Raw genomic sequence first — 9,717 nt, forward strand, 5'->3', positions numbered from 1 at the left:
ATTGTAAGTGACATATCCTGCAGATACTGTTTATATGGCTTGAATTGTTGTAATCTTGCATATAGTAGCTACTAAAAGTACTTTGATAATGTATTGTTTTGATGTTGATTCATGTAAATGTCAACCTTATATGCCAGTTATCTTACAAGTTGTAGTCTTAAAGTTAGCTTTCAATTCACATTTTCAAAAGTAAATTTATGGGACGATTTCATGATTCATAATAGAACAAAGACAGCTAAACCTGAACTTCCATAATTAAAGCCCAATGAGGTTACTATAATACATGAACCTTAAATCTTCATACAGCCAAAAAGGTTCAAAGTACTTGTTAATCTAAGATGAAAAAAGAAACACTCTGCAAACACAACTCTCTCAGCTTTCTCTGCACAACAAACTAACACAACTTTCTCTTCTCTATACACATCAAACTCAATCTTCCTACTCAACAAATCAAAATCTGTAAACAAGAACCCTGAAAACCAAAGAATTCTGCACAACAAAAAACTCCTTGTACAAAACCCAAATTTGAACGCACAATCCTAACAACTCTCTCTCTCTCTCTCTCTCTCTCTCTCTCTCTCTCTCTCTCTCTCTCTCATTTCGGTCATGCATGTCAAAAAGACAAGGTCAAATTCAACTGGGTTGACATTTGGCTTTCTACATTTGTACTCTACCACAATTAGGAACAGTAGTTAGGTGGAAATGGAGGAATTAGGACTAGCGATGCTATTGCTGACAGTTGGAGCTGGGATTCTAGATTCTACACAATTGGAATCCGTTTTATGCCATTATCAAAATTTATAGAACAAAATTTACTAAAAATTTTACTTAAAAAAATTAAATTAGGAAAGGGGCAATTCTCAATCGAAAATGACTTAGACTGCAAAATTACTTTACTAAAGTAATTTAATACCTAAACTATTAATTTAGTGAAATTTCACAAACAAAAATTAAATTGGGAAAGGGGAAAAATTAAATTGGGAAATCATTTTTGTACCATTCTTGAGCATGTAATCGACATGGTCTAGGCAGCAGCGATGGAGGGATGGGTGTGGAGCAACGGATGGCAACAAAGGCAACAATAACGATGGGCTAGGCAGCTTTGTTGTCGAGTAGTAAAGGGAGAATTTGGCTTCGGGCGATGGGGCTGTGAGGGAAGAAGAGGAGAGAAGTCAACTTTGCGAAAGAAAGTGAAGAAGAGGAAAAAAGTTGTGATGGAGAAGTGGGTTAAAGAGACTGAAGAAAAGAGAAAATGGCCCCCACAGGCGTAGCACGGTTGGTTTTCAGATAACAGATTACATTCAATAATGCAGATTCGAGTCATGACAATCGCAGTGTAAGAGTTTTACCCTCTTGTGGGGGTAGCTCCTTGTGGACACCATTCACTGTGTCTCTTACCTGGTGCGTTGTTGTGTACCGTGATTAATCTTTTTCATGTGCATGGGGTAATGTGTGAGGGGCCTTTAAGGTAAGAGATTTCACCTACACCCAAGAAAAGAGAAAATGAGAGAAGAAACCATGAGGGAGGAATGGGCTATGGAGTGGAATATGGGTTTTTGTTTAAAACGACACCGTTTGATTTAGCACTTCCACCTAAAAATTAGGAGCCTAGGCAGAGGAGCATTATCCCTCATATATATATATATATATAGATGTATGTGTGTGTATTGTATTTCATCGATTTGATACACTTATTAGTCAGTCTCATATTCGATTAATATTTCATCATTTATAATTGTTAACTTTTGTGAGAGCAGCATACGTTAAAATATTATATTTAATAATTTAATTTTAGTATCTAAATAATATTTATGCGATCATAAATTTGAGTATAGTAATATAATTGATTTGAAATTTATCTTAAAGATAATTATAGAAACATATTTAAATGCTTTTCACTAAATTTCCGGTTAAGCTTATAAAAACGTGAATTTTTACGATCAAAAATTCCGCAAATCCGTAGTCTATACACTTCCTAAAGATTAATGAATGTGTTGATAAAATTATAAGTTTAGAAATCATAATTTAAAGAGTTTTAAATATTAAAACGAGGGATAGATTTAGATAATTAAAACACATTTTTTTTGAACTTGTAATTTTGTGAACACTTTTATCTACTTTTAAAAAGTGTATCGACTATTTTTACAAAAAAATATATATATATATAAAAATTTCGACTTTAGATATATTTCTATTAAATTAAAAATGATTCGGCTATGAAACTATAAGGTTAGTAATAAATTTAATAAAAAATGTAAATTATAATAAATTTCATGTATGTTTTTATTATTAACCTTTGATTTGATTTTACGTTAGATATGAGAAGTTATGAATTGAAATTCTGTTCACATAATTTATTTTTAAATAAAATATTTTTTTAATATAATTTCATAATAGTAAAATGTTAAAACTTTCATGTTAGTGTTTTCTGCATATTTTGATTTTATCTAAACATATACTTTTAAATAAATTAAATGAGAATAATGAAAAATTCATCTTATTTTCAAATAATTTGTATTTATTATATATTATTTTTAGTTTCTAAACAATTTTATTAGTTGATTAAACAACACAAAATACAATCCATTTATGATCAATTAATAAAATTATTTGAAAATTAAAAATAAGCTAAAATCCACTAATTCCCTTAAAAAGTTTATTACTCGTGACACTTAACTATGGGTGTGCAATCAATTAGGGTGTGTTTGATAGGGGTAGAAAATGAGGGTAAAATTCATTTTCTATCTAAATTCAAAGAAATTCTATCAAATAACTTTTCAATTCCATGAAATTCGAATTCCATTTTAGTTCAAAAAGTGAAGATCTTCCTTGAAATCAAGGAATTGGAATTCCTAGGGGTTGGGGTGAGAATTGGAATTTCACCCTTATTTTTCACCTCTATCAAGCGCACCCTTATAATCGAATTGAACTGATTAAAATATATTAACTGAACCGGACCGAACCGAACCACATGTAATAATCGAACCGAACCAACCAACTAATCCCAACTAACCGAACTAATCAAAACTGAACTAACCAAAATCTAAACTGAGTTAACCGAATCGATAATCGAAAATCGATTGTGCAAAATCATAAATTGATATAGAAACAAATCAATTTATAAAAATTGATACAGAAATAGAGGAACATCATATGGGTAACAGAAAAATGTAAACCCATTTACAATGAAGAAAAACATAAGGAAATTCATACGAGAGAATACAAATTCATTTTTGCAAACAAAGGAAATATAAATGAACAACCTTAACGTAAATGAAGAAATACATCAAGAAACTAACCTAACTAAAAGTTAAAAAAAAATTGAAAATCTTACAAAACCCTAACCTAACTATTGATGTTAACCTTTGTAGACGGTCTGTCATCATTGGTGTGGGTCGATCGTCCAAGCACAAAGAAATGAAGAAACAAGGAAGTAAATAAACGGTTAGGATAGTCATCGGTGTGGGTCTGACGAATGATATGAAGGGGACGATCGGATAGCGAAGAGAAAGGTGGGAGCGGCCGACTGCCGACGGCAAAGGGAAAGGCAAAAGACCGGAGGTGACCATTATCGATGGCGACGCACCGACGAGCACAAAATTGATTGATTTGTGTTGGAGGCTCTCTCCCCCTCCCCTCCTCTCTCTCTCTCTTTCTCTCTATATCTATCTTTCTCGGTTTTGGTCTCCATGTGAGTAACTGCATCAGGGAAAGGGAAAACTTGGGAAAGGTCACGACTCACGGGTACCAATAACACGTGCTTTCGGTTCAGGGGGGTGGTTTCACAATTAATAACATTTCAGTTCGGTTCTTCGATTATTTATACAAAATAATTGAACCGAACCGAATACCGATTTTTAGAAGAAAGTATAATTGAACCGAATCGAATAATCAATTTTTTAAAGAAAGTATAACCGAAACGAATTGTTTTCTATGAAAAATCGAACCAAACAGATCGAACTTGTCGATTCAATTCGGTTAGTTTAGTTTACCCGAACTTATACTCATCCCTATAATTAACCCACTTAACCCTATTTTGTGATTTTATTTTTTATCGAGAACCCTTTTGACATCATTTTCTAGCCCCCAAAAAATGATCACAAATTCTCAATTAATTTTAGTCAATTACACATTATTTTGTTATTAAAATTAATTAAAATAAAAATATCAAACTTACCCTAAATAAATGAAAGTGAATGAAACTTACCCTTAGTCAATTACACATTATTTGTAACGACCCGTTAGGGGGTCTAGACGTTTTTGGATATTTTATTATGGGCTTAAAATTTTTTCTTTAATTAATTGAGGATTGAAAATATTTTTTTTTATTTATGGAATAAAGTGTAAGTGGAAATAAGAATTTGGTAGCCCATCCAAATGGGATTCAAAAATGTGGAAAAAATCCAAATGAATTGGACCATTGAGATGTGTTTAGAATTTTAATTATATTATAAATGGGTCTAGGTATTTTATTACTTAATGCAATTTAATGGCATTTTAAATGTAGGTCTGAGTATTTCAATATTTAATGATAAATTGCTCTGATGGCATAGAAATGATTTTGAATTGTATAAGTTTATATTATGGTGCATGTGATCGTGAAAATAAGTATATGAGTCTAATTTTTAAGAAATTGGGAAATAATGCAATGGGCCTCATCTGATTAGTTAATGGGTTCGTGGGTTTATCAGATGGGCTAAATAAATTATTGGGTTGGGCCTGAGTAAAGGATTTAAATTTTATTATGCAAATAAGAAAAAGGAAAAGTTAAAATAAAAATAAGTGTAAGTTGTCAATAGTGCCCTTGGTTTTTCTTTTGACCACTGTAAAGATGAGAGGCAATCAGGTAATTCGAAGGGGATACAGCATGTAGGCCTGCAACCCTCTCATTTTTCCCTCTGTTGCGCCCGAAGCTTTCCTCTTCCATGTAACCTGCCAACATCCAGCTTTTTCACTTGCCATCTCTCATTCTTCATCTGCATCTTCTTATTCAACATTTTTTTCATAGTCCTTCATCTTCTTCTCCTACTGTCTGTTTGCGTCTGGAGCTTCAACGGAGAATTCTTCATCAGGTAAGTTCCTTTTCTTGCAACACTCTTTTACTTTCATTTCATTCTTCCATTCAAGAGTTCTTTAATCATAAGAGTTATGTATTTGGAAATTCAGTTGAACTATTCTTCTTCTCTCTTCTATGTAAATATACTGTTCATATATATATATACACCCGATTAAATATTCCCTTCTAATCTAGCTTTGGATCACCCCAAATTCTCATTATTTTTCATTGGGATTGTCTTCCCCAATCTTCCTTCAAAATAGTGTAGCCCCTAGGTATTGCTTGTGTTATATATATATATATACATACATATAAATCGTCGTCTTCGTAAACGAGTTGCTGAATCGTTTCTTAGTCATCCGAATAGGAAATGGCTTATCCGAATGAGTCTTGGGAAGCCATGTGAGTAACATCTGGATGAGTGTGTTTCTCATCCAGATATATATCAACCCATTCGAATACTACCCTCCAAAGATAGCCATATCCGGATAGATCACCATATCAGCAACTTCAAACCCGATTTTGACCTTTATGAATCCAGAATCTCTTAAAACTCAAAACACTAAAGTTGTAGATCTTTTTCTTGTCTTTCCATATTATTTTGACTAATCTCAATCAAAGTTCGAACAAGAGAGATATGCACGGAATACCAAACGCTGTCGAACTGTATATTCACATTCGAATGTATCGCAATAGTAGCAAACTTCAAGCCAAATTTATACCTTCATTAAACCATAATATTTGAAAACTCAAAACATGAAAGTTTTATATCTTTTTCTTGGATTTCCATAGAATCTTGAATCATCTCAATTGGAGTTCGAACAAGAAAGTTATGCCCAAAATATAAAACCTTGTTGAAGTTGAATTTCTGGAACATGGTGCATCCGAATGTCCTAACCCATATCTGGATATCCATCAGGATGCGCTACTGTAGCATCCGGATATCACTCATATTCTTGACTTTGAACATCCAAATGTCTCCCCCTATATCCAGATATCACTCTCAATCACTCCCAGAGACATTCGAATATGCCTCCAGCCATCCGAATATCACTCAATGCTCCTCTAACATATCTGAATAGGCCATAACCCATTCGAATACACTTTCCCATATTTGAATATATATATGCTAAAATCCGAATACCCTATTTAATTTTCCAAAATTCATATGAATATCAATTTAGTATAATTATTAAATAAATCATCAGAAATTTTATGATGGGAAAATTAGCATATTAAATCTATATTACTCCTCAAATGGTGAATCAAGATTTAACCTTAAATAGCATCTCTCAAAAATTATTTATGTGTTATAATTTTCATCTTGATCATGGTAAATGTTATGAAGTAAGATATGTTGAATTATCTACTGATGGTAAAATACTCAGTATGGGTAAATGGTGTTGAAATTATGAATATTGAGGAAATGGGAATTTAAATACATGTGGTTGGCAAATGCATACATGATGTATACACGTACATGTTATATATATATATATAAATCTTGCGCATTTACTATTTTGCGCGAAGAGAAAGGGTACCCTAGAGCACCTGGCGCGAGACGAGATAGCCATAATCAGGTAGGTTGGCTCCATATTTATTGTGAGATTTTATGAAACTTATGCACTTTTGCATGCATCGATTTATGGCTTGTGAGCCGAGAAAATTGATATTGATAATGAAATGATGCATTCTTGCATGTATTGATTAATGACTTGCGAGCCTGTGAGAATTGATAATGATATTGAAATTTTATGCACATTTGCATAGTGATATATGGTGACATGATATATTAAGTTGAATTAATAAATTCATGAATTATGAATCTTGTATATAATTGTGGAGTCCTTGATTACTTTTCTTGGTGTCATCGAGTTCTTAAATCCTATATATTGTTTATTGTTTCTCGAACTTGCCGACCCTTGTGGCTCACTTGATCTTCTTTGTCATTCCAAGTAAAGGAAAGATTGTTATTGGAGGTGAGTCGAATAGGACTACAGTCAAGGGATAGTGGTGTATGGAGATACGTCCTAACTTCAAAGATCCTAGTTAGTGAATTGTGAGGTTTATAATGATGGGGATTTGTTATGTTTATGGGAATTTGAGCTTCTTATTATTTTATATGGCTATCGAGCCTAGAGTCATGAGATTTTGAAAATGTAATTAAATCTTATTTAAATTTCTGCTACTAGAAATGGAATGAGTTAAGTTAAGTTTTGTTTTATATCATCTTTGTAATGACCTTCTTTCGAGTATTCGGAAACGGGTCTTACACTATTCTTCAACAAGGACTTGGCAATAGGTCATTGACTCGTTGCTATACGATATTGATGGATTATATATTATTTTGTGATAAGTAATTTATTAAAAAGGTTTTCATGTTAAAAATGATATTATTATATTATTATATAGAAATTAGAGTAAAATAGCTTTCCTTGTACAAAAATTAGGATAATAATAATATTGTATAAACTTTTATAAAAACTTACACATGGTGCTCTGAAGTTTAAGATAATTGTAAGAATTATATGTGACATTTGAGAAAATATAATGAGTACCTCTCAGATTTAATGTTATGTTATAATTTTTCTCTTATCATTCGTTAGCTCTAGTTAAATATTTAAAAATATTGTTTCTCTTTATTTCTAGTGATCGAACCTTGCTAAGGTTCAATTCAAACTTACCTAAGTTTGATTATGAACCTAGATGCCTAATTAACCTAATGGTTGTTAAAGATTACTAGTTGTTTATTTTTTTTATAAAGGCAGATGAGACAGGAAAGAGATGAAAGAAGATAGAGAATAAAGGATAAAATAGTCATTTTATTCATTTATTTAACAATAAAGGAATTATTGTTATTTTTAAAAAGCGAAAGATAATTTTTACAATTATGTAAAATTTTAAGGTTAAAATAAGAGAAATAGGAGAAAGATGAAAGAAGAGAGACAATAAAGGATAAAATGGTCATTTATCTATTTGTTTAACAATAAAGAAATTATTATTATTTTAAGAAATAAAAATAATTTTTATAATTATATAAAACCTTAAGAGTAGTTATTATAGTCTTCTCAAATTTTTTTATAATTGGTAAAAATACAAAGAAGTGCTCTTTATTCATTTCTTTCTGAACAAACAATGCTTTTCTTGTGGGGTTTATTTTTTTTAATATTTTAAGGTAGCATTTGTTAAAATGAGTAAAAAAAAGTTGTATCAAGATAATATTAGAATGTTTTCCGAACTAAGATAAAAAATGGTCAAGATAAGATTGAAAAACATTACAAGATTTTCATTAAACTGTTTGTTAAATTTTTTAGAATACATTGAATGACATTTGCGTCATTTTTTTTTTATCTGTAATATCCAAAATATACTTATCTAGAACGAGAAGAGATAAACATATCTGAAAAATATCAAATAAAAAGTCACATGACTTCTTTTTTAAGGTATCGCCAAATAAATTTAACAAACACATTAAAAAAGACAAATTTGAAATGATTTCCATATCTTACATTTCTCGATCTATATCTTGATTAACAAGCACTACATAAATAGAATAATGATTCTCGATGTAAGTTATATGAAAAACTAAGGGCATGTTCTCTTTGTTGTTTTGAGTTTTGAGTTTTTAATTTTTTAAAATACTGAAAACGTATTTGTTTTCATATTTTTAAAAACACATTTTCGAAAATAATAACAAATTTTATAAAGAAAACTCAAAATAACAAGTTGTTTTGAGTGTTTTTAACTAAAACACTTCAAAAATCTGAAAATGCGAAAAACAACTATCAAACACTCATAGCCAACCCGAGCGTCCATCTCGCAACCTTTCCATGGCAACAACCCACTTTTTTTTCCTTCCCTTTCGTTCTCACACCAAGCCACTAATCGAAGCCCCTGGTTCCCTCTAAAACTAATTTTCTTTGACATCAATTGTTGTGAAGAAGAAGAAAAGAAGAATACAAAGCAAAAAGAGAGAAAGTAGAAGACGAAGAAGACATAGCAGCAGAAAATGAAGAAATCGAAGCAGAAACAAAGGAAAAATAAGATGACGAAGACAAAGCAAAAAGGGCGAAATTGGATCTAGCATCCAAGAGTCCCAAAGACGAGTTCGAACCAAAAGAGGGTGAACAGAAGAGTCATTGCTACCATGGAAAGAAAACGCATGACTGCTGAAGTAAGAGTTGTTGCTGCCATGGAATTTGTAGAAAGAGGGAGAAAGCTTGAAGCCTTGGGGCTTTCTTTGTGTCACATGGGCTTGGCTCATCTTAGGCTTCTAAAGAGTTACCATTAACATTGCCACACTCTATTTGTACATATTAATGAAAATAAGCCACATTAATACATTGTATATTTTGTATTTTATTCTTGTAACAAGAAAAATGTTGCAAGATTCATCAACTTTAAAATGTATATATTTTTTAATAATATATTAACATTAAATAGTTCTAATTTATTGAATAAAATGTTATAAAAAAATTATTCTCAAAATTTCAAACAGAACACGTTTTTTAATTTTTTATTTTGAAAAATAATTTTTCAGAATAACAAATCAAACGTATTTTTCAGTTTTTCAAAAATAGAATAATAAAATAAAAAATTAAAAATAAATTCAAAACTCAAAATTAAAAATTGAAACGCAAAGAAAACAAACCCTAAGAATT

This window comes from Diospyros lotus, chromosome 13 (genome assembly GCF_014633365.1).
Source record: "Diospyros lotus cultivar Yz01 chromosome 13, ASM1463336v1, whole genome shotgun sequence".
In the NCBI taxonomy this organism is placed as follows: domain Eukaryota; kingdom Viridiplantae; phylum Streptophyta; class Magnoliopsida; order Ericales; family Ebenaceae; genus Diospyros; species Diospyros lotus.